General features: G+C 39.2%; 1 long non-coding RNA gene across 1 annotated transcript; it reads right to left on the bottom strand.

Annotated features, from left to right (window-relative positions):
- Window positions 1-8,033: 8,033 nt before the first annotated feature.
- LOC139701017 (uncharacterized) lies at window positions 8,034-25,293 on the bottom strand. The gene is made up of 3 exons (XR_011703912.1): window positions 25,060-25,293; window positions 12,747-13,102; window positions 8,034-8,440 (listed from the first exon to the last, which is right to left on the bottom strand). It is a non-coding gene; the product is annotated as an uncharacterized lncRNA (long non-coding RNA).
- Window positions 25,294-25,740: the final 447 nt, after the last annotated feature.

Raw genomic sequence — 25,740 nt, 5'->3', positions numbered from 1 at the left:
TATGAGAACGAAAAATTTATGTTCGCACCTAATTGAACTGCCCTCCAATTTCTCAAGAGCTATTAAGTTTTCAATCCTAACACATGGCGCAATCGGTTATTTCGTCATCATAGTTCATCAATCTTAAAACTGGTTTCTAGCATCCGCCCCAAGTATTGCATTCCTGGCAAATTTTTTTCTCCGTTCACACTTCCTTAATTGCCATCTTCCATCACTTGCTCCTGCCTATTCAACCTTGGCCTTACTCATGAGCTCTGAATTTCAATGTCACATCTATAATGGTCGGCAACTGTCATAGATTTTGCTAGATTAGATGAATGCTTATTCTCTACAATTAAACATTGATGCTTAACCTTTCAAATTAGTTATTAACCAAATAGTTAAAATAAATTAATGCGTTCCAATTAGTTTTTGCGAGTTTAAGGCCGCGCATGTAATGGAATGGTATCGCTTCCGAGTCAGCTTCCTCCATTGAAACGTGCTCGAACGCGGAAAGAAACCTTGAAGAGAAAAAAAAATCGCTAACGCGCACGCGTTATCTGGTCGGCTGGTGAAAAGGAAAGTCTCCCGTAATCACACTGAGAGGCACAGGCCTAGGAAACTCTTTCCTATCAAGAGTTCTTTGACACTCTTTGACGGAACGGCGCACCGTGATGTAGTAGAGCTCTCTCCTTGGGGCGGTCACCTCGCCTATAGGTAATAATCGACCCGTTGGAGGAGAATGCTGCTGCCCTGCATTCTTTCCCCACGCCACGTTTTTCCTACATTCGTTGCGCAACCAGCGAGCCCTTGAAATGTTTTGAATGGGAAGCGCCTGGGAAGAGCACACAGTGAATGGATCGTATCCCATCTAATTGCCTTTTTGTCCGTAGGAGTTCAATCCGACGAAATGACAGTGAATCTCCACTGGGTCCGCATTCCATTCGTAACTTTCACTCTTCGTCGAATCCCGTTGACTAATCAATGAGGACGACCGGCTTCTCAGGTACTTCTTTGCGGCGCTCACCCTAATTTTATACATTTGTTAGCATAATTTTACTTGTTTCTTCCAATGAAATAAGTTAAATTGATAAGCAAAGATTCTTAGATTCAGATAAGCACTTTCCAAAATTTCCCCATTAGCACGGTAGCCCAGTGCGAAGGTTAAATTATAATTTAAGGGATACCAGATCTCTCTGGGAAATCGAAGGTGGCATGAGAACTTCTCCGCCTCTCCCTTCCCAAACAAATTTCTCTCTCTTCAGTACGGTGGCAACACTGCCCACACCGATCAAATCAACCTCTGAGGCGAATACAGGGTAATATTTTGATATTATTGTTAAAGACCTCAAATATACAGATAGTAATGTTGCAATATGTAATTTGCAATTGAATAATTTAATGAACAAGTCTTTTCCTAATAGTAAAAATAACATGTAAATATAAAACTGAACTGAATCAAGCTGTTAAAATAACAGCTGGATTCAGTCTCTCCGTCGTATTCTTCCTTATAGAGCGCATGGAACCGGCGAAGGAGACGTAATTACATGCCAAAACCTCAATTAAGCCCAAGGAGTAGAACCAATATGTCCTATGTAACATGCCCTATTTCGTAAGACATGTTTTGTGGCATTAGGAAGAATAGGAGAAGAATAAAATTGGGGAATGAAGAATTTGCAAGAAGACGGTGCAAATAGGCTGATACACTGGGTAGTGTTTAATGAAATCTTTCAAATGGAGCATATGGATCTGAAAGTTTGTCTTTGAGGCAAGAGGATGAGTGTAAAGGAATATATCGAGATGTGGATATGGAAGATACTTGAAAAAATGAATTAGAGGGAGAAAGAGAAACGATGAATAAATATATGTGGTTGGAGAAGAGAGGAAGGTAGGTGAATTCCAAAGACTGGCTGGAAAAGTGGGCGGAGAGGTAGTGGGATTATAGAGGCCGTAAAATTAAAAAAAAAAAGTTGGGCAAGCGGGTTAGGGGAAGGAAGAAGAAAGGCTTTCTAGACGCCATGGAGGGAGGCAGAAGGTACGTACGAAGAACTACAAGAGGAAATAATATTGGACGAACAAGAGGAAGGAAATGTAATACTTGGTGCGTTGTGGTAATCGTCATGGACTTCCCAAAACCTATCTTTTTTAGGTAGAAAATTATATCACTTGCATTAAAATAACTATAATTTGAAGTAAAATACGTATTTCGAAACGTAAAAAAAACGTTCCAAATAAAATTTGGTGCCAGAAATTCGTAATTTATTCTCATTGGCATAGGAGTGGTGGGCGTGTGGTCAGTGATAGGCATCGTGCCAAGGGTAAAGAGGTAAAAATGCTAAAAGCACTGTTAAGGAGGAACGGTACGGTAGCGTAGCATCACTAGACATCTAATCAAGAGTAAATTTGAAAAAGGAAGAAGAATGACTGGTAATATCAATGAAGTAAATGCATAGGTTAATTAGCAGGTAAATAACTACTAAATCAAGCAACTCCTCAGCAGGCTGGCTGTGGGTGCGAACGAGATTCTCTCGGTCAGCGCTTATCTACGCCACGGGGCCTCCCCGGCATGGTCCCTATTCCTCTTCCATATGGCTTTCAGCGTTCCTGCCGTCTTATCTTCCCACCTCCTCGTTGTATCAATGGGGTTTCCTCCGGAAGAGCAATATGTCGATGAACACCTAGTCCTACTTCACGAAGGGCTCGACATACTTAATTTAGGTCTCATTATTCTCACACAAATATTTTTTCTCAGTTTTTTAATCAGATTTTTACTCATTACAATATATTTAGCATATCTTTTTCGTTTGAATTCCAGCATATATTGATATTACTTTTTTGCATGCATGAGGTCACAGAAAAAATGATATTATTCATTTTATGCAATATTGACGCTGGGACAGGTGAAAAAAGGGTCTGTTGAGTACCAATATCATCCTAATAAGGACGTGTTTATTAATACAGCTATTATTCGAACTCATTTAAACCTTGCGAGAGAATTTTAAAATTTTACTAGGTCCTCTTTCTACAAGTTTTGTTTACCATTTGTTTTTATTTTTCAGCAACATCTTTTGGAACAACAAATCGGTGGTTTTAATTTTAGAACATAGCTCTAATTAACCAATTTTTAAAAATAACTTATAAATGTAAGCTCACACATTTTTGATTTTCGGCAAATTAACAAAGATTCATTGCTAAAACACGGAGTACCTACGTGCAAAATACATAATTTATCTAAGTTTAATGATACTCTGCATGCTTAGTCATCAGGAATTTTTGATTTTTCAAATGCCATAATCAAACTTTCTGGATATAAATTCAAGATCTACAGGGTTCGTCCGGAAAATAAGTGTACTGAGCTCAGGAAAAAAAAATTAATCCCCTTTACATATCTTAAGCTAATATTCCTCAAAATAGGACCCTTGTGAGTCGATACACTTGTTCCAGCGGCGTTCCCATTCCTGGAACGCTCCCGCGAAGGCATCATCGGGAACCTCTCGAAGACTCGTCGTCGACCTCTTCTCTGCCCTCCACGAACATCTTGTGCCACCGAAAGATCATGTTTCTGGACATGGCTGACTCCCCGTAAGCCTGGTTAATCATACCGACAGTTTCGGTAGACGATTTCCCAAGCTTTACCGCAAATTTGATGGAATAACGCTGCTTCGGCATCGCGTTCCGTGACGTGGGTCGAGCGTGGAGGTTCGTGTTAACAGAGCTCCTCACTACACCACAGCTCAGAGCCGACTGCCTTTTTCAGCGTCGCTTGCCAACATACCCCCCTCCAATCGCAACCCGTCAGAGCGGTGCTGGGCGCGCCTGGAGCGGCGCGCCCAGCCCAGGAGTCAGTACACTTATTTACCGGACGAACCCTGTATGATGTAAATGATGTAAATAGCGAGGAATAAAATTTGATTTTGTTGGAGGATCTTAGCGGTTAGCATAACTTCATTTATTACTTTAAGCTAATTATCTTCAAACTCTGCCCTCGAGAATGAACCTTCAAGTTTCTTCTGGTATACATTTTGGTAATCGATTATCATTTGAATATTAACAGTGGGAGAAAAACATTTCTTGAACACGGAGACTCAGTTTTATAGGTGAGAGCAGGTAAGACTATAAGTAAAAGTCGGTCGACCGTAGGCAGTGTTTGGCTGAATGAAATTAAAGTCAGATCGTGTGTCTCTTATGGAAGGACACCGCTAATTCTTTTACTATAAATTATATCAATTTTGGGGTGTAGAATCGAATCCTCTTACTCCCAGAAAACGTAGTGCTTTATAGTTTTTTATTGGCATTGTTTTATGATGCACAGTGAAATTTATCTATCAACTAGTAAGCGTAAAGTAAAAATGGATTAAGCAGTCATCGTACACAATAGAAAAATATTTTAATGGAAAAAGATTATTTTCGGAATATAGTTGGATGTTGAAGGCCGTGACAGAAGGGAGAATAATGGGTAATAGAGGAATATGAAGTTATACAACAAGCTTATTGAACTACGACTTAAATGGGAAAAAGAAAGAAAAATTGACAAGAAGAAATAAATTGAGCGAAAACGAGTTTCAACTGGAAAATCCACGTAGTGTGTAATAGTTTCAAGAGGCCGTCCTAACCCTTCATTTAATAGGTAGTCTACCATTAATTATGATGATAATAAAATATGAATAGTAACTTAACTCGTTATCCAATCAACCCATTTTATTCCCATCGCTATATTATGGTATAACATTTGGTTCACTGCACATCCTTGAGTCTCTCTGATCTAGTAGATCCAGTCTCTTGTAGCCGTGGAAAATAAATACCATATTGTAGATTTGATCATTGAAGAAGGATGATAGGAGTGGATTGGAGGTTTTTCAAAAGTGTATGTGGAGAAGGATGGAAAAGGTGAGATGAACTAAAAGGAAAACAAATGAGGAAGTGCTAGTATGTATGGTGGAGAAGGCGAGAGGGTTGATAGGAGAAATCAAAAAGAAGCCGAAAATTGATACCGAGCGTTTTGATTGGCAATGAACTGTTGAAAACTGTGATAGAGTGGAGAACGTTAGGAAATGAGGAAGACATAGAATTACGATAGGGTTTGGACGGCATGAAAGAGGAAGGAAGTACATGGCATTGAAGAGGGGCCTATTGTAAGGTTGGATGTTCGGGTTCTGTTTTCATGAGAGACACAAGGATTTCCCTGTGCCGTTTGGTGGCTTGTGTCCATCAAAAACCTACCTTAACCGTTATGTTACTGGTAATAATAATTAGAGCTTTAATCAACGACAGGCTTAAAGTAAGCCACTCATTTGATACACATTCTTTAAGTCTGGGTTTATTGATCCTCTACATTGAAAGGGTGGATTTCACACGATGCAATAGAACATGGCATGTCCATTAGTAATATCGTCAATACTTACCTTAGGTCATAAGACGTGTGGAAGAATACTATCCCATTGCATCCTCACGGGAATTTTCGCTAGATGTACCCAGTGAATCAATCACACTGATCAAAGTCGCTTAGGGTTCTAAGAGGTGTCCGCAAGACTTGAACCCGAGACTTTTCGGTACGTTTTCGGATTATCCACCCATTCAAGAGGAGCGTCTCAGATTGAGCAACTCATAGCGGCGGAGGATCAGCGTGCGTCGCGATTCAATGGGCAGAAAGAGAATGACGTGACGCGGTTATTATTTATGCCATCTGCGCAGCGCATGGAGCAGCTCAAATTAAAGACGCTTTGCCTGTGACAGTCATAGGTGACATTAAAAAAACATTCGATACTTGTTTGACGTTCAAGTGACTTACGCGAAGTCAGTGACGTGGGTCGTTCTTGGTGGATTTCGAAACGTAACTGAAGCTTTCCCCGTGATGACTAGGCTATAACCAACTATTTCATGTTTGATTTGCTTGCGCATTTCACAGTGTGTGCTTGAAAAACTCACATCTTCTAACTTATTGTCGAAAGTCCGATTCGCATTGATTTTCCCGGGGTGGAAAATTCAGTGCAAAAAAATTCTTCTTGCCGTTCTTCGAAAATATTTTCGACTCATCGTGATAAAGTGAATAAAACTGCACTTTACGTGTTTCTTCGAGAAAAAATTAGATTGATGTTCGCCTCATGACCTTGACACTCCTATAATCTGCATCAGCACAATGCACCGCGAGATGCCGTAAAGGCGGTGTTGGACACTAGCCATGAAGAAGGAGACGAAGAAATCTATGAAGGGGGCATCAGCATAGATTATTTGTTACCAATCGTTCTGTTGTGTTAGCAAATGCCGGAAGTGGGTAAAAATAATCATATAACTTATCTGTTAGAGAGCATGTCTCTCTGTATCCGTCATTGTCGTCTGAAATACCGATATTGTGTGGGACAAGGGCTACTTTCTTCATCCCCACAATAAAATACTCGCATGTTGTTCTCGTGCTATCTTCGATGCCATAAGTTATTACTAGTCTAATTGTGGTTATATGTCTATTCTGGTGTTTGGTTTTTTACTATATACGTAACAACATCTTTATACCCTTGTGTAAAGGCCCCGGATACACCGATTTCCTTATCTATTTGTGGTTTTAGGGGATTTTTGGCAGGGGTGGGGGTCGACGGGAAGGAGAAGGGTGAACGTCTCAATGGGGAAGGTTCAGGCCGGGTACAAGCAAGCTTCCAAAAGCTTAATGTATGGCGCCTCGAGAGTTTAGAGAGAGTTTTAAAGGTGCGTGTGTGAAAGTGGAAGGGAGGCAATAATTGACACTTTAAAACAACCGTTAAAGAAAGTATTGCAGAGGGAGGCATGTTTAGGAACCGGTAGTGGTGGCGGCGGTGCTATGGGATATGATGGAACTGCTAATGCGGAAGAAGGTTCGTACGATGCTCGGTGATTTTTTATGCGGATATTGAGGCTGTGTGGTGCATTGACCAACATAGGAGGATGGAGTTAGTTAGTTTGTAGTTATGTTGGCAGGTTATATTGCGGGATGGCCTCTTATATCCGGGAGAACAATGGAATGGGAAGGAATAGGTAGGTGGTGTGGTGAAGATGTGACATGGAGTGGTGAAGATGATACATGTGTTATATTTGAGTTTATTGCATGGTATCGGAGTGGATTTGTGTATGACGGAGGATTTAGTGAAGGAATTTGTGGATTTCAATATGCCGAATAAATTTGCGGGTTGTTTTAAATTGACTGAGGGACATTTGGGTAATATATAAATAGTCTTTTAGTGGTTTGTCGGAATAGGGAAGATATGTTTTCGAGGATATGTTTGAAGGGACTGAATCCCTGGAAAGTACTTGGATTCAGTCCCCCAAGTCCCCCCCTGTATGTGCATTGAGTTGTCATCCGCAACCTAATAGAATTGCAACAAACGGGAAGTCAATCTGGTTTATATTCTTGACCTCGCAATCTTCGTGTTAAAAAAAATATACCATGGCATATGTTCGTCCGTTTTTATTGGAAGTACTTTGGAAATAATATTAATACCTTTACCTTACCTTTGAAAAAATATCTCTCGCTTCAAAATAGTTGAATACCTAAAACAGTTTCTTGTGTCTCTTGGTGGAAATTCTTCATATTGAACTTAAAATTAAACCAACTGGCTTTCCCACATAAAAAACTTCTATTTACGACCTAGGTTTCGTTATGGTATACCTGATGATGTAATACCATAACGAAACCTGGGTCATAAATAAAAGTTTTTTATGTGGAAAAGCCAAGTGGTTTAATTTTATGTTCAAGTTACATACCTTATAAAATGTATCCAGGCGTGTTTTATCTTTATCTATGCATGTATTTTAATACTCGCTGCGATATTACTCGTGAGAAAAATAGCGGAGTTTCCGTCCGACAGCGACCAGTACGAGTCCATGAAGTTAAAACTGCTTTCTTAGTATTACGTTTTTCAGGTTTATTTCAATAAAATATTTCCCCCAAACGGAGTCTTGTACTACTAATTGGTAAGCCTTGTTTTGATTTAAAGGAATGGGAATTTTGGCTGCTTTTATAAGTTGGATGAAAACGAATCAATGAAAAGAAGGATCAATATCGTAGGTCAAAAAAAAAGAAAAGCAAATGAATCTTTTAAACTTTTATTTAAAAAATGAAATCCTTAAGGTGAAGGAAAATGATTATTTACAGGATGATCTTCTGTCTATCCCTTAGACAGACATGTGCATACAAAATAGGAACATTGATTAAATTAAATTAGGCCTGAAGCTTGGATGCGGTGGCGTGGGATCCGAATTAAGGAATGGGCGCTCCCGGCAGGTCGCCGAGGATACCTCGTGTCCTCGCTCGCGTGGAGCGAGAACGACGGCCGGCGCGGCGGGGTCATCGCCGCTCTCGGGGTCAAATTTGTAGAACACCAGACGCTGACTAGCGAAGCTGATTCCAGCAGCTTCGAGCTCTCGTTTACCACTCAGTGGGCGCGTGTGGGTTTGAGGGTCATGATGCGATGGCGGCCGCCCCAGAACGCTCCATCTGCGAATTGGATCGAGAGGAAAACATGAAATTTTCATCGAGGAGGAATAATTGATCAGGGACGCCAAGAGGTAAAGACAAGTGTGGAATACGAAAACTCTATCCTCGCTGAATGAGGCCTTACGACAGGAGTCATTCATTGCTAAATGTTCATTTTATTCTATCTAAAATAATTAAATTCGAAAAGGGAGAAAAGTGAGTCGGAGAAAAGATTGAAAGTTGTTGGCGTGTTGAAGGACGCTTTAAAGTGGAGAATATTGTGCAAGCAGATCTACAGGGAAGGAGAATGTAGGTATTTTTTAGACAGAACGAAGGCAATCAAAAGTTAAGAATAAATGCGGAAAGAAATAATGTAGGGCAAACAAAAGAGAATTATCGCGAAAAGTAGAAGTACGTAGTTGCCGTAGACAGTCCAGAAATCATAATTTTCAAACATGCAGCAAATGTCAATTTTTCGTTACGCTAATTTCGACACAATTTTTTCTTCTAGACTACCTAAAACCGAACTTTTTTTTACTAATATTTAAGTTGAAGCAGCTATATGGGTATGATAACAAATATATATATATATATATATATATATATATATATATATATATATATATATATATATATATCAATTTATTTATATATGCATTAAGTGATTAAGTGGACAGAGGGGGACGACAAAAAGTTCTCCAATGAAAGTATGCATCTTTCCTGCATTGTGGGGGAAACTAAATATCTAATATCCAACACAGAATCCGGAGAAAGTCGATTTTGTTCCCAAAAACCACCTGAAAGTATAACAAATTGGTGGAGAACCGACTCAAGCAACCTTAGAAACCTATGCAAGCCTTCCAACAGTCGGTCATCACGTAAGTGTGTAGAGTGGAGGATCGTTAACTGAAATTAGTCCGAAAATAAGGACAACTGGTATTTTAGAATTATTTGGTATTATCGAATGGTAAGGATTACCGAGTGATCCGCGCCTGGAATTTTTCCGACCATGAAGGATTACAAAAACAGGGAAGAAAGAACAAGACTTACGAGTTGTCCCACGCGAAGGTCAAGAGGAGATAACCGGTCAGACGGGCAGGAGGAAAGTGACGGAACGTTTGCTTTGTACAATCAACTGCTGCCGAAGGACTTTGAACCTTATGGCACGCCATTTAATATGGGCGGGGAAACTCCCACGGAAGCGGAGCAATGGGGCGGGAGAAGTGATCTAGAGTCTGCTATTCATGCTGTTTTCATTCGTGCCGTATGATTGTTTATTCATCCCCCTCCAACGACTAGTGACCTTGTGTATTCGACGAATGAGTTATACGCATGGGGATTACGCACGAAGTTACGTAATTTTTCTTATTTCCATCATTCCTTGCATTGAAAAATCCGGGGAGTTCCATGTAGGAGGTAAAAATAAACAATTACAGTCCTTGTCTCTTGAGTCTCTCTTAAGTTTGTCTCTTGCTATAAATTCAAGGTATTCTACTTAATAAAGGGTTGGTTTTGGAAAAACCCTAACGATTGATTACGTCTCCTTGGCAGGAGAACTTCCCCTTATTTGCCCAACAATTACTTCTTCATTCATTCCTTCGTAGCTTCTGCCTTCTTCGATGCTGTCGAAAAAGTCAATTCCCCACCCCATTGACACACGTTCTCCCTTCGGTCACGGCATTCAATATCACAAATCCTTTCACTGTTTACTTTGCCCACTTTCTCTGCTATTTTTGTACTTCTCACAGTAACTTTCCCTCATCTTTGAGTTCGAATTTTCGTTGTCCTTACTATCAAAATTGTTTTTTTTTACATTTGCGTACTGGTATTTCAAAAGTTCACTGGTCTCTAAATGTTTATTCAAGTGACCGTTCTTCCTAAGCACGATACATAAACATAACAGTCGTACTTGCACGTTAATACTCCTGATTTAGAAATTCAAAAAGTAAATTCGAACGTGCACATTATTGCATGGTGTAGGCGGGAATGTATGTACATAAGTGGATGTGTGTTTAAGTATGTGGAACATATGTTATATTTATGAAATCATTATTTTTATTTTCAATGTTGGTGTTATAAGACCCCCATCACATTCCCTTGTGGTGATTTGCAAGGTGATATATAGATGCAGATGAAAACTTCTTGACTGAAGTAGCCCGATTTAGACGGTTTGAAAATCGACCAGGTCTCTTGACCAAGTACACTAACCAGTTTGCTCATGAAGCCTTTCGTGAGACTTGGGAATTACAATATTGTTTCCCATGGGTTATCTTTTATATTTTTGAAGATGTGGTTGATATTACTGGAAAATAGGTCACGTGGTGAATTTATTTGACAAACTCGGGATATTGCCTGAATATATTCCTTAATCGTCAACTAAATAGGTTGATCAACTATTTTCAGTGCCAAAATTTTCAAAAATTTGATTCGTACGGGGTAGCCGCATAGCCCTACTACCCGATGTCTTCAGCAATCCGAATCCCTAATTGAAAGGTAAACGTATTCCTTCGCCTGGCATAAATAAGATGTTTTAAACTAGATTTATCTTTAAAATATTTGAGCAAGAATAAATAAGTGGCACGATGAAATGACTTCTTCATTATTTGCTTTTGCAGAAATCCGCATCTTACTGTAGTGTTTCGCATGAGTTGCTATTGATTCTATTATTAGATATACTGCTAGAAACATTCGCGCTTCAGATATAATGAAAAATCAGCGTGTGTTTTCACTTTGAAAGAATGTGTAAGGTTTTTTCAGAACGGATGCCGGGAATGGAAAATCCCAAACCGTTTTTCTGAGTCAGCCATCAAATCGATTGCTCTCAGTAAGTTGTCTGCGAGAGCATTTTATGATTTATATCGCGATCGATTAGATATCAATGAAACAGATTTCAAATAGTAAATAGTTCACTTCTATTTATGCCATTACCCATCAATTTATAATTTAAAGTAGTATTGTATAATTGATACCAAATGTTTTAATTAAACTTAATCATACCCTTTAAATAAATATTAATTAAAGAAATAGGTATAAACATCTACTTTGATTCTTCTGGCTGGTTAAGTTGTCATTTGAGGGTTGGGTGAAATGTGACTTAATACATCATAGAATTTCGGAAAATGCTAAATTATTATCTAATTAAAGTTGTTAATTCATTCACGTTGCAGTAATTTCAAAAATAATTTTGGATATATTAGTTAATACTGGGAAAAAATTCTGTAAATGGCTGGAATTCACCTGGGTTGGCATAATTGAACAGCATCAGATAAAATATGAACGCACACGTGGCCTCCAACTGTGGTCAGATCGCTTGACGGTTACGATATATCCTGAATGAGTATTCACAATTAGAGGAAACAAATAGTTGCTAAAATTGGTGGTAAAGAGACGTTATTTAAAAGATTCTCATTAGTATTAAATTTAGTGTGAAATCTTCTGTTCTTAATACTTTGGTGGAATATATAAATGTAGAGAATCAGTTAATATATAATTTTCAATCTTCAAACAATTAAGTGAGCATCTTTCATAATTTTCAAATCGTCAATTTAAAAAGGGGACTGAATTTCGCACCTTTCCTGGATCTCCACGTCCAAATGGACCTCGGTTGAGAAGCCTGCCGCTTAAGAGTTTTTAGAATGAAATAAAACTGCGAAGTTTTGGTTTCGTTTTACCCAGAATTTGAAAATGTTCACGATGGGTTTCTGTAAGAGGGATTTGAAACCTTTTGGCACGAACTGTGAAGCGGAGTTACTGGATTATAAATGGGGAAAGCATGTGAAACTGTTTCAGAAAATCCCAAACATACATTCCTGTATAGCGGTAGGCAGGCATGTAGTAATGGGCCGTGTTCACAAAATTATTGGCACATACTAGTATGCGACATAAGCAGGTAAATTCAATACTTATACTGACTTAGTATTACGGTAGAAAATTCATTGGCAGTTTTGCATGCGAGCATACCAGATTATTTATATATTTATATACCATCTTTATTGGGAAGTGATTGAGATTACATAGTCCCTTCTTCCACCTAACCTTTAAACAAAACATTGAGGATAATTAAAAACATCCATGCCCTGGGTGAGGAAAACCCACCACACAAAGTGGGAATCGAACCTATGACTTTTGGGTTGGCATGCGAGGACCTTACCCCGCCGCATACCGGGGCCGACGTGTAAGTCGTATACTAATACGATATAGTCGTATACGAAGAGTCGTATACGTATACTAATATGTATACATTACTCCGACTTTGGCGTCGTGCGGAATTTTGACCGTAGTTTGAAACGTAAGACTTTTGCCCATTCTCCCAAGGCTAGTTGCTCACCTTCACGAGGAAGTCCATGACCGCATCGCCTCAGGGCTCTTTTGTCCGTGTGTCCCCGGCGGTCGCCCAGTAGGGCCGGGACGTCGCCGGTCCCGCGCCCCGGGCTCACTTCCCGGGCGATATTTTTCTGCCGCCGCCCTTGGATGGGCTCCGGCTGCCGGGTCCCCAAGCGCCCCCGGCCGGCGGCGTCAGCGGCGAGGACGTGACCCATCCGCCCTTCTTCGCGTGACCGCGCGAGTCCGGGAACAGGATCCTGTCAATGACCTGCCTGATGGTCGAGTGCTTCCGGTCGAAAGGATTCGGATACATCTTCCTTGGGATTCCTTCTCGTGTCTCCCGTTTGCTCACGACGGCGACTGCGGAAGAGAAACGTTAGGGCGGTCAGAATGGCATGCTTCATAGTGACGACGAGGAAGAACTCCTCACGAAACAATAGATAAATCACCAATAGTTCGCAGTCAGTTCGTCTCCTCAACTGATATTCCAAACATATTCCTATAGACATCAGCTCTAAAGAGATTCTCGACAGATACGGAGCCTAGAGAAGTGTATATCACTGTGGCTAAGAGAGCACATACATAGCAATAGCTGTTCATGATTACATAGAAGGGATGACTGAAACAATAACCGAATTTCCCTGAAATTGGTTTATTTAATTGGTTAAGTAGATTAAAAACGTGCACTTTTTTCGCTGAAATAACCTGTGGTAGCAATATTTCTTCCTTAGAATCGGCACCATAATTTTGCGTTCTCATGCTTGAATTTTTGTCCCGTTGAAAAATTTGTAATAAGTGAAAATTAATTTGTAGATGCAGTCTTTTAAATCTACGACAAAGGGGTTGAGAACGTATTTCAATCATAGACATTTTGATATGGTTAGAAATTTTAAAAAATGTAACGATGAAATTTCTAATTGTTAGCATAGTACGCCTCTTTTGTTTGTTACTTACACGATGCCCATAAGACCGCAACAGAACAAAGTATACTTTTGAGAGACGGGAGTGGATACCACCCTGCACTAAGCCGCGTGAAATTGACTCTAAGGATAAGAGGACCAGATAATCAGTACCACCATTCGACTTGCAACAAGGTTCTAGCAATCAGAGTTGTAGTAACCAGAGAATCGTAGTGCTCTGAGTTTAGAAGGAAATGTTCAGGGGATCGCCCTGGTTTTGAACCGGAAGCACTTCGGCTAGTAGTTCTACGCTCTACTCACTAGACTACCACGCCCTGTCGAATGTTTTAATAAACAGTTAAATGATTGCATTTGAATTAACCGAGTCAATTTGCTCATTTGTTTCAAATTTTATGACCACTGTGTCGATTATGCAATAGCAAATGGGTTATCATTATTTGTAGCTCTAGGTTATCATTCGTTTACAATGATGACTTAACGAAATACTCGGCTTGGCGCCCTACTATCTCCTATCCTAACCTAATCAGCAAGCCACAAAAGTGTACTGACCTTGATTCCGAGTTTCTCAATAATTCTAAGTGCAGCGTCGAATGTAAATTTCCTTGCTCGCGCATGGATGTACTTGAATGTCCTCATAAATGTGACCCTCACACCTTCGTGTCGGACAGGTCAAACTAGAGGTGAACTTCCAAGAGTATTCATTACATCAAATGCAGTCGTGATAGCCAGCAAGTTTTGCTACGGGTGGGTTTGACAAATTCCCGGATTCCTAGAAGACGGCCGAGTAGAGAATGCACCTAAAATCTCTCGATACCCTCGACTCTTTCATATCCACTCATGAATTTTTGTATCTTAAAAATCGTATATTTTTTAGTTTAAATAAGATTCCCTGCATTTTACTGTGGCCCAAAGGCACTCTGCGGAGTGCGTGTCGTTGAACTCTTCGGTGAGTGAGTATCGCCAGCGTACCAGGAGGAGGGAGAGACGGGGAATGCTTCCCGTGGTAAAAGGCACCGTGCGAATTTTTTGCCACCTGGGGGTGCTTCTTCTCCTCTGCGTTTCTTTCCTTGAGGGGAGGAACGAGAGAGCTCCGCCGCTCGAAAACAATGAAACAACCGTCCGATTGGAAGGTGCCCTTCGGGCGGAACACGATTGCGTCAGATAGGCTCACGATTTCGTTCGCGCTGCCGGCTGCGTAAATGGGAATGCTTTTTCGAGATGGGCGGAATGGAATGCGTCCTTTTTGAATGTTTTTTTTGATTTCATCAACTTTTTCGTGTTTACCCAGTTGGACTAAATCCCTGGTCATACCATAAATCAGCCTTATTTCACCTGAACTTATTTGCGATAAAGATCTACCAGATTATTACTTATTTACTATATATTTAAAGTAAAATCAAGTGCAAATAATTGTAATAATAACTATTTAGCTTATATTTGTATTATCTTCGCTGTTCATCACCTCCCCTTAACTTCTCTCATTACTTTGAGATGATTTTTCTCATCTCTCTGTTTGTTGAGAACGTTCTCCGCAGGAAGACTCAAGTTTGTCTATTTCCCTATTGGTATTGCTTAACTATTGGAACCTGTTTGTTATTCATTTATGTCCCAGTGCTTGATGGTACGTTCTGTTAGCAAAATTATGCTAAACAATTTATTGCTTCATTCTATTCTCTTAATATCATAAAAAGCCTCGTTATATAGTGCATGTACGTTCTTTTGGAAGAATTACTTGGAATTTGCACATAAAATATGCTGGCCTTAATACTCACAATATAAAAGGGCGGGTATGACACTTTTATATTAAAATGATAAAAATTGCACTTTTATTGCAATAGAGAGGGCATCTTTAGCTCCTTTTTTACCGGTTGAAACCAGAACATTACAAATTTGGGAAATATAAAATATCACCCACCGTTTACCACTTCTAGCATTTTGATACCCTTAATTGTTGTTTGACCTCATCTCAAGAAATAATAAATACCCACTGAGGGTAGACTCTAAGACATATGACTACTTCCATTTTATGACAGCGAATGTCGGTCGTTTTTCTCGTAATTTATTTAATGACTACCTCAGCTAAAAACAACTTTTGAGGGCGAACATGAGAAATTAAGTCCACGTAACAAATGAAAAATTTAACCTCATTTTAGTTCTACATGTTTTTGGATTGGTAACACCGATAAGTACGCGATAGTAGGTATATGTTTTTATGATTGCAGTTTTTAGTCATTTAATGTTAGGTTAAATTCGAACCGCTATTTAATGATGTTCGAATATTTTATATCAAATCTTTGAAATTACCCTCGGATGCGAAAACACTCATTTCTTTTCAAATTAGCAGCGAGGAGTTTTTATCTAAATACGAAATGAGGAAATATCTAAATGCATATTTCGGTCGTTGAAGGATGATGAAGATGAAATAGACGCATCGAAATTCTAAGAAGGAGTTTTAATGAAATAAAGTAATCGGTTGACAACACTATGAAGTCGATAATAGGAAAGGTTATGAAAAATTAAAAAGCTAGCGGACACTACAGAGAGGAGAGCAAAATTCAGTCCCTGAATAGATTACTAATGATGTCCAATAATGCTATCAAAAACGTCATATGGTTTTAAGAAATAATGAATATAAAATAAAATCTTTAATGAGGCTTCGTTATTCAAATATGTCTAGCTGACTGGAAAGCCCCTACTTCCCGGTTTTATTAGTTTTCGCAACGTCTATGACATGATCGTTTAGTCTGAAGCAATCTAAATTAAATGAAACGCCAAAAAGGACGGTGACATAAGTTCAAGAAGATCATGGTATGAGTGCCATTTTAATATTTTTTCCCTTTGAATCTGTTGGGAATTGGTGGAAACACTGAGCCGTTTATCAACTGCCCTCAAAATCACCCATTATGCAACTTGATCATTGTAACAGGGAGCTTGGATATTTATGTTCCATTGTGCATTTCCCGTGTCGTTTGCAGTTGTCCTAACGTCTAATGGCCAAGCGATTGGAATTTTTATCTTTATATTATGCTGGAAAGTCCGCGACCTCAGGCCTTTCATCCAGTAAACCCAAAGGATTTGTGAGAGGTGAGGCAGCGGCGCAACCAACTTAGCCACACGATACGCACGCTTACAGATTTTCGGTCCAGGGGCGGGATCAAGAACACTAAGCGCGTGATGCAGCTCCTGTTTCTTCATGCGTTATCGTTGCCAATGAGTCGAAAGAATCAGGAAATAAGGAAAATTCGGAAATTTTTGATTTGGTTTAGGTTTTTAAAAAAAGTGTCTTCAGATGTGCAGAATGGTAACTTTAGTTTTTAGTTATCCCAAAATAAACTTTGATTCTTATATAATTTTAAGTTTCAAACAAAAATGATTTGCAATTGTTTTTACAATTTGAGTCATCCTGGAAAGTGAGTTTGATTTCCATTCGTGTGAAAATTTTTGTAAGAATGCCTTCGCGAATTTTGCAAAATACATATATGGAGAGTAGGGTGTGTTCAGTTATCAAGTTGGTAATAATGAGTTACTTGTGCTTTGAGAGTGATTTCATATTGCATAGTAAAGCGTCAGGCCCTGGCAAAAACCAAAACTATTGTTTCGAACTGACTTCGGTGATAACAGTGGCATGCGAATAGATGAAGTTATCATACGCATAACACAGGCTAATCGACCAATAATATGAGCTATACTCGTATTCTCGATTGTACGAACACACTGGAGAAAAACCGAAAAGAAGGATGGCACGTTCTTCGAGATAATCAGGAATGGAACTCAATTAAATATGCGGCCACCCTGTTACATTACCCGTTCTACCCTGTTCTTCAAATTTATCATTTCGTAACCCAGCTCTTGAGCCTTCCATCATCAGAATCATCGGAACTGTTTGAAAGAGGATAATCGCGTCGTGAACATATACTATACGGCGCGGAAGAAGATCCATTAGCGCACCAAGTCCCTTTCTCTCTACCGCACGCGACTATTCAGTGAGATATCCTGACAATCACGCAGCAGGGAAATAACGGAGTGCATTCACCGGCATGGCTCGGAGCAAAACCCGGGCCTTTTGACCAAATGATCGGACCCTAGACCCTCTGGACTGCCTCGCAAACTTTTAACTTGCTCCAGGCGTGTGATTTCATCTGGACACGATTTGGTACTCTGAAACTAAGAACTGATCAAATATTTTGATATTGTATTTATATCAAAACTTTCAAGGGGTATACACACCAGAAGAATATGCCGTAAGTCTTCAAAGTTGCATGAGACGGGAATGTAGAAATATTTTTTGAAAATGTAAGTAAAAGAGTGTGTGTCGCTAAATGTGTTCAGCTCGTCAGTATGTCGTTCGTTAGTCACTTCATTTTAGCGTGATCACATTGGAAACCACAAAAAAAATGTTTGGGATCAATGGGAGAAATATTAATAAATCAATTGGTTGAGATTTAGAGAAACCATCCTACTATCCGCAGAGGAATGTGGTTTTGCCACCGAAAATTTCGGGACAAGTGTGGTCGCCCTTTTTTTGATGTGTCCATCCATAATTTTGTTTGCAAACGCTATCTCGCTCCTTCGTTTGAATTACTATCCACATCCGTGAGACTTTCGTAGAAGATATTTATACCCAAAAGACTGATCCCCAGTCACGAACACTACATGCCCTTGTAATGGCTTGCGGGGCTTTATGTAGATGCAGAAACCGCGCAGGGGGCACATGGGAAAGAGCGGTCTCCCTCACACCCTGAACGTGTGATTTTCACACACCCCGGGTCTTAGCGGGTAGTGAGATACTATTCTCACGCGTTGAGACAACCTTCGGACGGTGTTTCGCGTGGGGTCATTAAGCTCTGGGTAGGCTTTTTCCTCGAATTCTTTTTTTCGCAACGGAGATGGGATTCGACTAAGAGGAAGAACCTTCGGGAATGATATTAGAATGAAACAGGAAGTACGAGGGGCTGGTCGCACCTACTAGCTATCCCTGATCCCTGACCGCAAGTCCCCCCTCAAAGGAAGAGAATGAATTTTGCGTGGGCTTCACCGTCGGGCCGAAGAATTCGCAATAATTTTGGCATTGACAGCTCTTCCGGACTCCGCGCCTGACCCAGAAGCGTGATAGCAAGGACGTCGTCGGGAGTAGGCGAACTAGGTTCCGAAAACTTTCGGCCCCGTCCCTCGGCCACCCACTCTCGCATAACGTACGAATTATTTAACGCTATAGAAAGAAGAATAGATAAACACCTTGGTCATCTTCACACTGTTCTGCCGTTTACATCCTTCGACCCTATCTTTCACTGAGAATACGACGCAATGTAGTCCTCTTTTAACTATACCCATTCCTGAGGAACAGAAGTGATCGTAGATTTCTTTGATAATTGTATGCTACTCAGAGTCCTCTCCTGAGGGAGTTATTCAACTAAAAGTAAACATGAATGTTATCCTATTTTAAATCTATCATCACTTTGGTATGGGACCGACTAATGAATTTTTACTGTTAAAGGACCGCGCGTGATAAGCAGTTTAGAGGATGAAAATGGTAATGCGAGGTGATACGCATGTTTGAGGTAGAAAAAATAAATAACTGAGACACTTAAGTCATATCGTTGGCATAAGCAATTCAAAGGACAAAGAACAATGCCACCTTGCCTGGATTCGATATTTGATGGAGAATAAGCATCCAGCATGTAAATCCATCTGAATAATTTTCTCTGCTTCTCATCTAAAAAAGGTCACCAATTCATTACAAAACGTCGAGATCAGGTGAAAAGTATTACGGCAATCGCAAACGGTCTGGATGATCATTAAAAAAGTATGATTCGATGATTAAATGACATTCGTGAAGTAAAACGCATTTTCAATTTTTAATAATAGTATTTTCTATATACTATGTATATTAATATTAATTTTACTCATCGTATTTTTTCAAGAAAAATTAATTAAATTGATAGCGATTCAATATATCTAAACTAATATCACCTATGGCACATTTCCTAGACATATGACTTAAAAACCAGTTGGAACCCAAATTTTTGCCTGTTGAAGGATGGTTGTGACGCATTATCTACGTAATTTCGACGAGAAACGGCGATTTCGAGACTAAGCTAAAATATGATCCTGATACCGTCATATTAAATGATGTTGTTGAAACGGACAGGATCTTGTTTTTTCAATCTACAATACAGCTTACAAATCCTGATTATTTGCACATACTGAGTCAACTGTAGGTAATAAATAGCGCAGCACTTAAACCTCGCATACATTGGACAAAATGCCGATTTGAATGTTCTATGTTGCATAGAAAGTTGTTTTCCTAGGGCTCGTTATTCGACTTTTAGCATTGAGAAACGGGCTCTAGGAGGAGTCACACTTGAATCGGTTATTAGTAGTTGGACATGTTTCTCGATAGGATGTCGGAAATGAAAAACAGAGAAATGAAGGAAAGAATAGATATCGGGACTTTTCCCCCTGAAAAATATGAGAACGAAACGATTAAAGTTTATCCTTGGTGTGAAAATTCCGTGACAGTAGAACATTTCGTGAAATTAGAACCGGCTAGAGCCAAAAATTTTCAAGTCTCGGCAATGACGTAGGTTTGACGTCAGACCATGACGAATGAAAATTTATTTTGTTCCCAAACTCTTTTTTGTGCCCGGGGATTTTCTATAGCTTTGACGTCAGAACGACGTCATTTCTATCGAGGATCGGAATACTCGAGATTTTTTTGAATCAATCCTCCCGATAGTGTCTCATAATTACATACGAAATGGTTTATCTAAGATTTTTCGTGATTTGGGATTGTACATCCTCATGTATTATAGCCTATGAATGGTCATGTTAAAAAGGGGACCTATTTCTAATGGATATAATTCAAAGTAAGCTTTCTTTTGATGTAATATAAAACATAAGGCACTCATATTGTGAAAAATATTCGTGATTAATTTTGAATGAAAGACTATTAATGAAAATACTCCAAATTAGCGACATGCAGTTTCTCAATCTGTTTTGCTAAAAAATAATAGCCATACGAAAACTAAAATATGAGCTCGAATCTTCAGAATGATCTCAGGCACTTAAACTCAACCTTTATCTGTCATATGTTCGAGCTCTGCCTGGAAGATTTAAAAAAAAATTCGTCCTGTCCTTATCCAAGATATCCTTTCCGTTTAGAGCCTCCTACCATGGAGGAAGAATAGTTTTCACCCTAGAAAGATTAAAAATAATTGGATGAACAATTATATTGCTTTTTGTCCCAGTTGAAAATAATTTTTTTAAAGATAAACATTGTTTAGTAGGAAGCAAAATATATGCAGAGGTAGTCGTCCATCACTTGGATAGATAACGTGGAAAATGGATCCCCATTTTACTGAGGCTGAACGGAACCACTGCCTCCATAAGCGTTAGTGGTATTTTAGTGTGAAATTGATCATGGAATTCAAATGGATTATTTACGAAAATTTCACGCTCGTTTACTCAAAGGGAAGAGAATTCAAATGGCCTAAAAATAGCATTTAATTGTCAAAAAAGGCAATCATGAATTTATTTTATTATTTTACAGTCGAGCATTATCATAATTCCCCAGAGAGCTGAATTGTTAACAACTTATTTTCAGCTTTACTTTCTTCATACGTGATGTGGGAGAAAGTATTATCTTCATTAAAAAAAATCCACTCCAGGGATTCAACAGAAATACATGATTCGGCTTCCTCTAAACAATATTTGACCTTACCCGAATAAAACGTGTGTACTTGTGGTAGGTTTTTTGAGGGCAAGATGACTAAAAAATCTAATAATCTAGCATGAAATTTAAATCAAACAAGATTAAGAGAGTATAAACTAATTAAATTTCAGCCAAGATAGTTAAAAATCTGGAAACTTTTTTTTATGTCGTACGGATTTTCCTGGAGAGCCATTTAGTTTTTCTTAGTTAACTATTTAAGAATATACTCATTAGCGTCATCTTTGAACCACAACAATGGTAAGTATCGGGTTTTCTTATTATGTCCACCACTTATTATATTTCGTGCGAATAAATTATAAACCGTCGTTCACAATTAGATTTTTAGTGTTTTTGGTCATTTTGACCACTTATTTTATAAAATCTATAGACGGCACCACTCCATCTCCATGGTAAGGAATATGCCGAACCCATGACACCCATGAAGTAACGGTAGTTCTACAAAAACCATAAAAATGAGAATTAACTGCAAGAATAGATGAGTTCGGGTTTCAATAACTTTGCAGAGACAAAAAGAACTTTAAACCGGCCAAAGCAAGTTACCGTCAAATTGTGATTCGGTTCTAGCCTTCTTCTGGTAAAATCCAGAAGTTAACTTATTTAAGCAATCACCTTAGTTAACATAATAATCAATTTATCAAATGTGGGCTGTTAATATCGTTTAATAAAATTACGTAAAAATCGTCATTATCTACGAAGGCAAAGTTATTGTGTCAAGGTAGGATTGCGCAAGGGAATAAACCACGGATTTATCCTGTCCGAAGGATTCACGTTTGCTTGCTCAGAAGAAACGATGATCGCATTACAAGAGCGGATATGAGGAACTCACGAAAGCCTCGTCACGTTCACGAAATGGTGTCGAAGAATTAGTTCAGTGGGAGCAAACAGAGTTTCTATCCCAGAGTAAACAGTGATGAAACTAATATCTTTTTCGAGGCGGACATCGTGGCAACGGATAAAAGAAGTCACACCCCTTGCTGTTTATTTTAGGAATATTTGATCGCAGTAAGCGCTGAATAGTCCACCGTATTCGGTTTGCCCATCTGTCCTAGGCAATTATACGGAACCAGAATATATCGAGTGGTTTTGATATGATGTGCAATCTACGAGACTCAATGAATCTACTGTGATTGCCATTTTGAAATACCTGATTTATACAGAATTTCGATAACCGAGGAAGTCCTGCTATATTCAGTGAAGTAAAGTAACAACTTAAATGTATCGATATTTGAAAGCGTATTTAAGGGCAAAGGGCATTATGAAGAGCTTAAAATCATGAATATATACAAAGAATCAGTATAAAGTAATGAATTAATGAATTAAAAAATATTTTAATTCTGAGAATAATATTGAGGGAGAATAATCCACAAAAATAAAGGTATTTGGGTTCAATTAGACCAAAAATTGGAACTATTGCTCGGTCTACCGTTGTGCTGGACACAAAACAATGCTATTCTCCTTCAAGCTAAATTTCCGGGGAGGTCTATACATGAAATAAAGGTACATGGTTTCGCTTACTACTCCACTTCGTAGCATGGTTAGTAAACCCTGCATATTTGCAGTGGCAATACTGAACCCAAAATGATTGTTTACGGCTACTTACCACGAATTAGTGTACTAATTTACATTAGTACGCGTTACTCCCTACAAAGTACTTCGGTGCATTACTTGAGGAATCATTTTCTCTAGCTAACGATAATAATTATGAGGCATTTAAGGTGAAGATTTAATAGAATACATTATTTTTAAATAAAAGTAGCATGATTAGGAGTATTTTGCACAGTAATTTCACATCTGAGTGAATGCTAATTAACAAACATTTATATATTGCATGGCTCATCATCATTTAATTTTTATCAACTTTATGATGAGTTGAAATCAAATGTAATGGGGTATCTGTACTTTAATGTTTATTTCACTTGTAAATGTAATTAATTATTTGAAATTTACCAAAGAAATTTGTCGTCAGAATAGGTTTCTTGCGTACAAAATTACGTCTCATGCGAATGTTCTATCCATTTCTTGCGATATCTGTTTAAAGTTGTAACTGCACTGCGTGTAAAGGGTTTTTTCATCTAAATCACTTGAATTGTAACATATTATTGGAAACATTTTTTTACTGTTCTAAATACTTTTTAAATTTATACTTTCGGCATTAAGCATGCATAAATATACTTCCCATTGCACTCAAATGCAATTTTTAAAGCAAATTCAAGTGTCATTAGAGACACGTGATAGTGAGCGTAATTTCACCAATATATATGACATTTTGAAGCTACGAGGTTTGTATAAAAAGTATCGGTAAAAATGTTTCCTGGTGTGTGTGTAAAGGGCGAAATTCAGACCGTCGGTTAAGTGTGCGCATGCTTGCAGATCTTATTGGCTTTTATAAAATGACAGTGCACACCACTATCACTTAAAATTTGGCGATGGGAAAGATCTGCACTAAACTTGTCCCAAATGTCTTGACGGACGACCAAGAGCAAAGTCGAGTGTCTGCTTGCGAAGACCTTCTGCAACGTCATCGCGACGATTCCCCAATCCCCTTACAGTCCCGACTTGGCACCAGCAGACTATTCCTATTCCCCAAAGTTAAATCCTTCCTCAAAGGGCACCACCATAGGACCCTAAGGGCCGTCAAAAAAGCTTGCACGTGTACCTTTTGAACTTCCGAAATCCGCTTATTAGGGAGCCTTTGAGTCGTGGAAAAGCCGCTAGCAAAAGTGTGTCGACGCTCAAGTGGTGCCCTATGAAGAATTTTGAGGCATTGTACCTATTTCCAAAATAAATTTATTTTTCCGAAACTTTTCCCGATTCCTTTCATACAAGCCATGTATGGTGTTATGTACTGATTTTTGAGTCGTTTGAATCGTGCGCGTCTATCGTTCTCTTTTGTTTTGATCACGACTTAACCCTGGGAAAAAGGGTTTATTCTATTGACTATTAAAGCAGAAGGTAGTCAATTTCAAATTATCATTTTAATCTAAACTATCAATGTAATTTGCGGTAGGTATTTTTTCCTCGATGTCAGTAATATTAGGTATGCTATTTTGTTTAATTCTATATCGGATATGCATCGGTTCAATTACTTATTTATTCTAAAGAATAATTATTAACAAGTGTCAACAAATGAATTATAAAATTTAAACCGTCAAGACTTCGACTATCGTCATCGGAAATTTAACATCGCGTGTTTGGAATGGAAGAACAATATCTATGTATTATTAAGCGAAGGATGAGCTATTAAATGACTTAGTATTAAGTATATCAAAAGAATAAGGATACAATAAATTTGAAGACGGATACGTCTCTCTGAAGTAACACTTTTCAACAGATTTTTCACATCACAGATTGGAAAAGCATCGCGGTTTACATTCCGAACGCACGAGCGATAAACGTTCTTTCTGAAAACTGGATATCCTTTCGAAGAGCATGTGAGTAAACAAATATCTTATAGATAAAAGTCACTCGCATTTTACCGCAGTGGTGGGAAAAAATGCGGGCATCCCATCATTTAACAGGCACTGATTTCAAAGCTCTATACACGCAGAGAACGAATAAGTTTAGGTGCATCAGAAAGGCAAAAACCGAGACGTCACGGTCTTACATGCTTGATGGGATGGACGTTAAAGCCGCTTTGTGGCAGCGTCAAAAGTCCGTGGACTTACCAATAAGATTCCAATGGTGCTCCTGTCGTTCAGGTCTCGTGAATGTATCTCCAGGACAACTCTCCTCACTTTCTCCTAATCCTCAGGGCGAGCACTGAAACTTCCTTCGTTCTCCTTAGAATACGGTGGTATCACAAGCGGTGCGACTCCGGGATGAGGCTCTGAGGGTCAGCTGGACGGAGAGAGAGAGATCCGTTCTCTTGGGACGTGAAACTCAGTCTACCGGCTGCAGTCGGCATTGTCGACATATATATAGGATCATTAAATACAAGGGAAAAAAAAGAGTCGCGGCGAGCGCGGTTTCGCGCGTTGGTGTGGGTAAGTGCGTGAATATGTGGTTGTGTGTGAGCTCCCTCACCCCATCCAACATTGGCTCACTTCTTTAAGTTGACGGAAGGCTCCCATTGGTGGCTTTGACCTTGCGCCTTTGATAGAGCGGGAGAGGGGAAAGTGGGCGTTTACGAGAGAGGAGTGGCGGAGAGATGGATCTTGGAGGGAGGGCGGGGATGAGAGGGAGAAGTTTGGAGGGGGTGGGAAAATAACCGATGGTTTGACGGGGGTGGACGGGAGGAAAAGCGGGAGGGAGGGAGAAGGCGCGGTGGGGAGTGAGTCAATAGCGTTGGCTTGGATACCGACAGGCGGCTGGCTAGGACGTGGGACGGCGAGCAGCTGAATGAACTC

The sequence above is a fragment of the Hetaerina americana genome, unplaced genomic scaffold, assembly GCF_022747635.1.
Source record: "Hetaerina americana unplaced genomic scaffold, ioHetAmer1.1.p SCAF_11, whole genome shotgun sequence".
Classification (NCBI taxonomy): Eukaryota; Metazoa; Arthropoda; class Insecta; order Odonata; family Calopterygidae; genus Hetaerina; species Hetaerina americana.
Note: the sequence above shows the minus strand (reverse complement) of the source record. Positions and strands in the feature narration are given on the sequence as shown.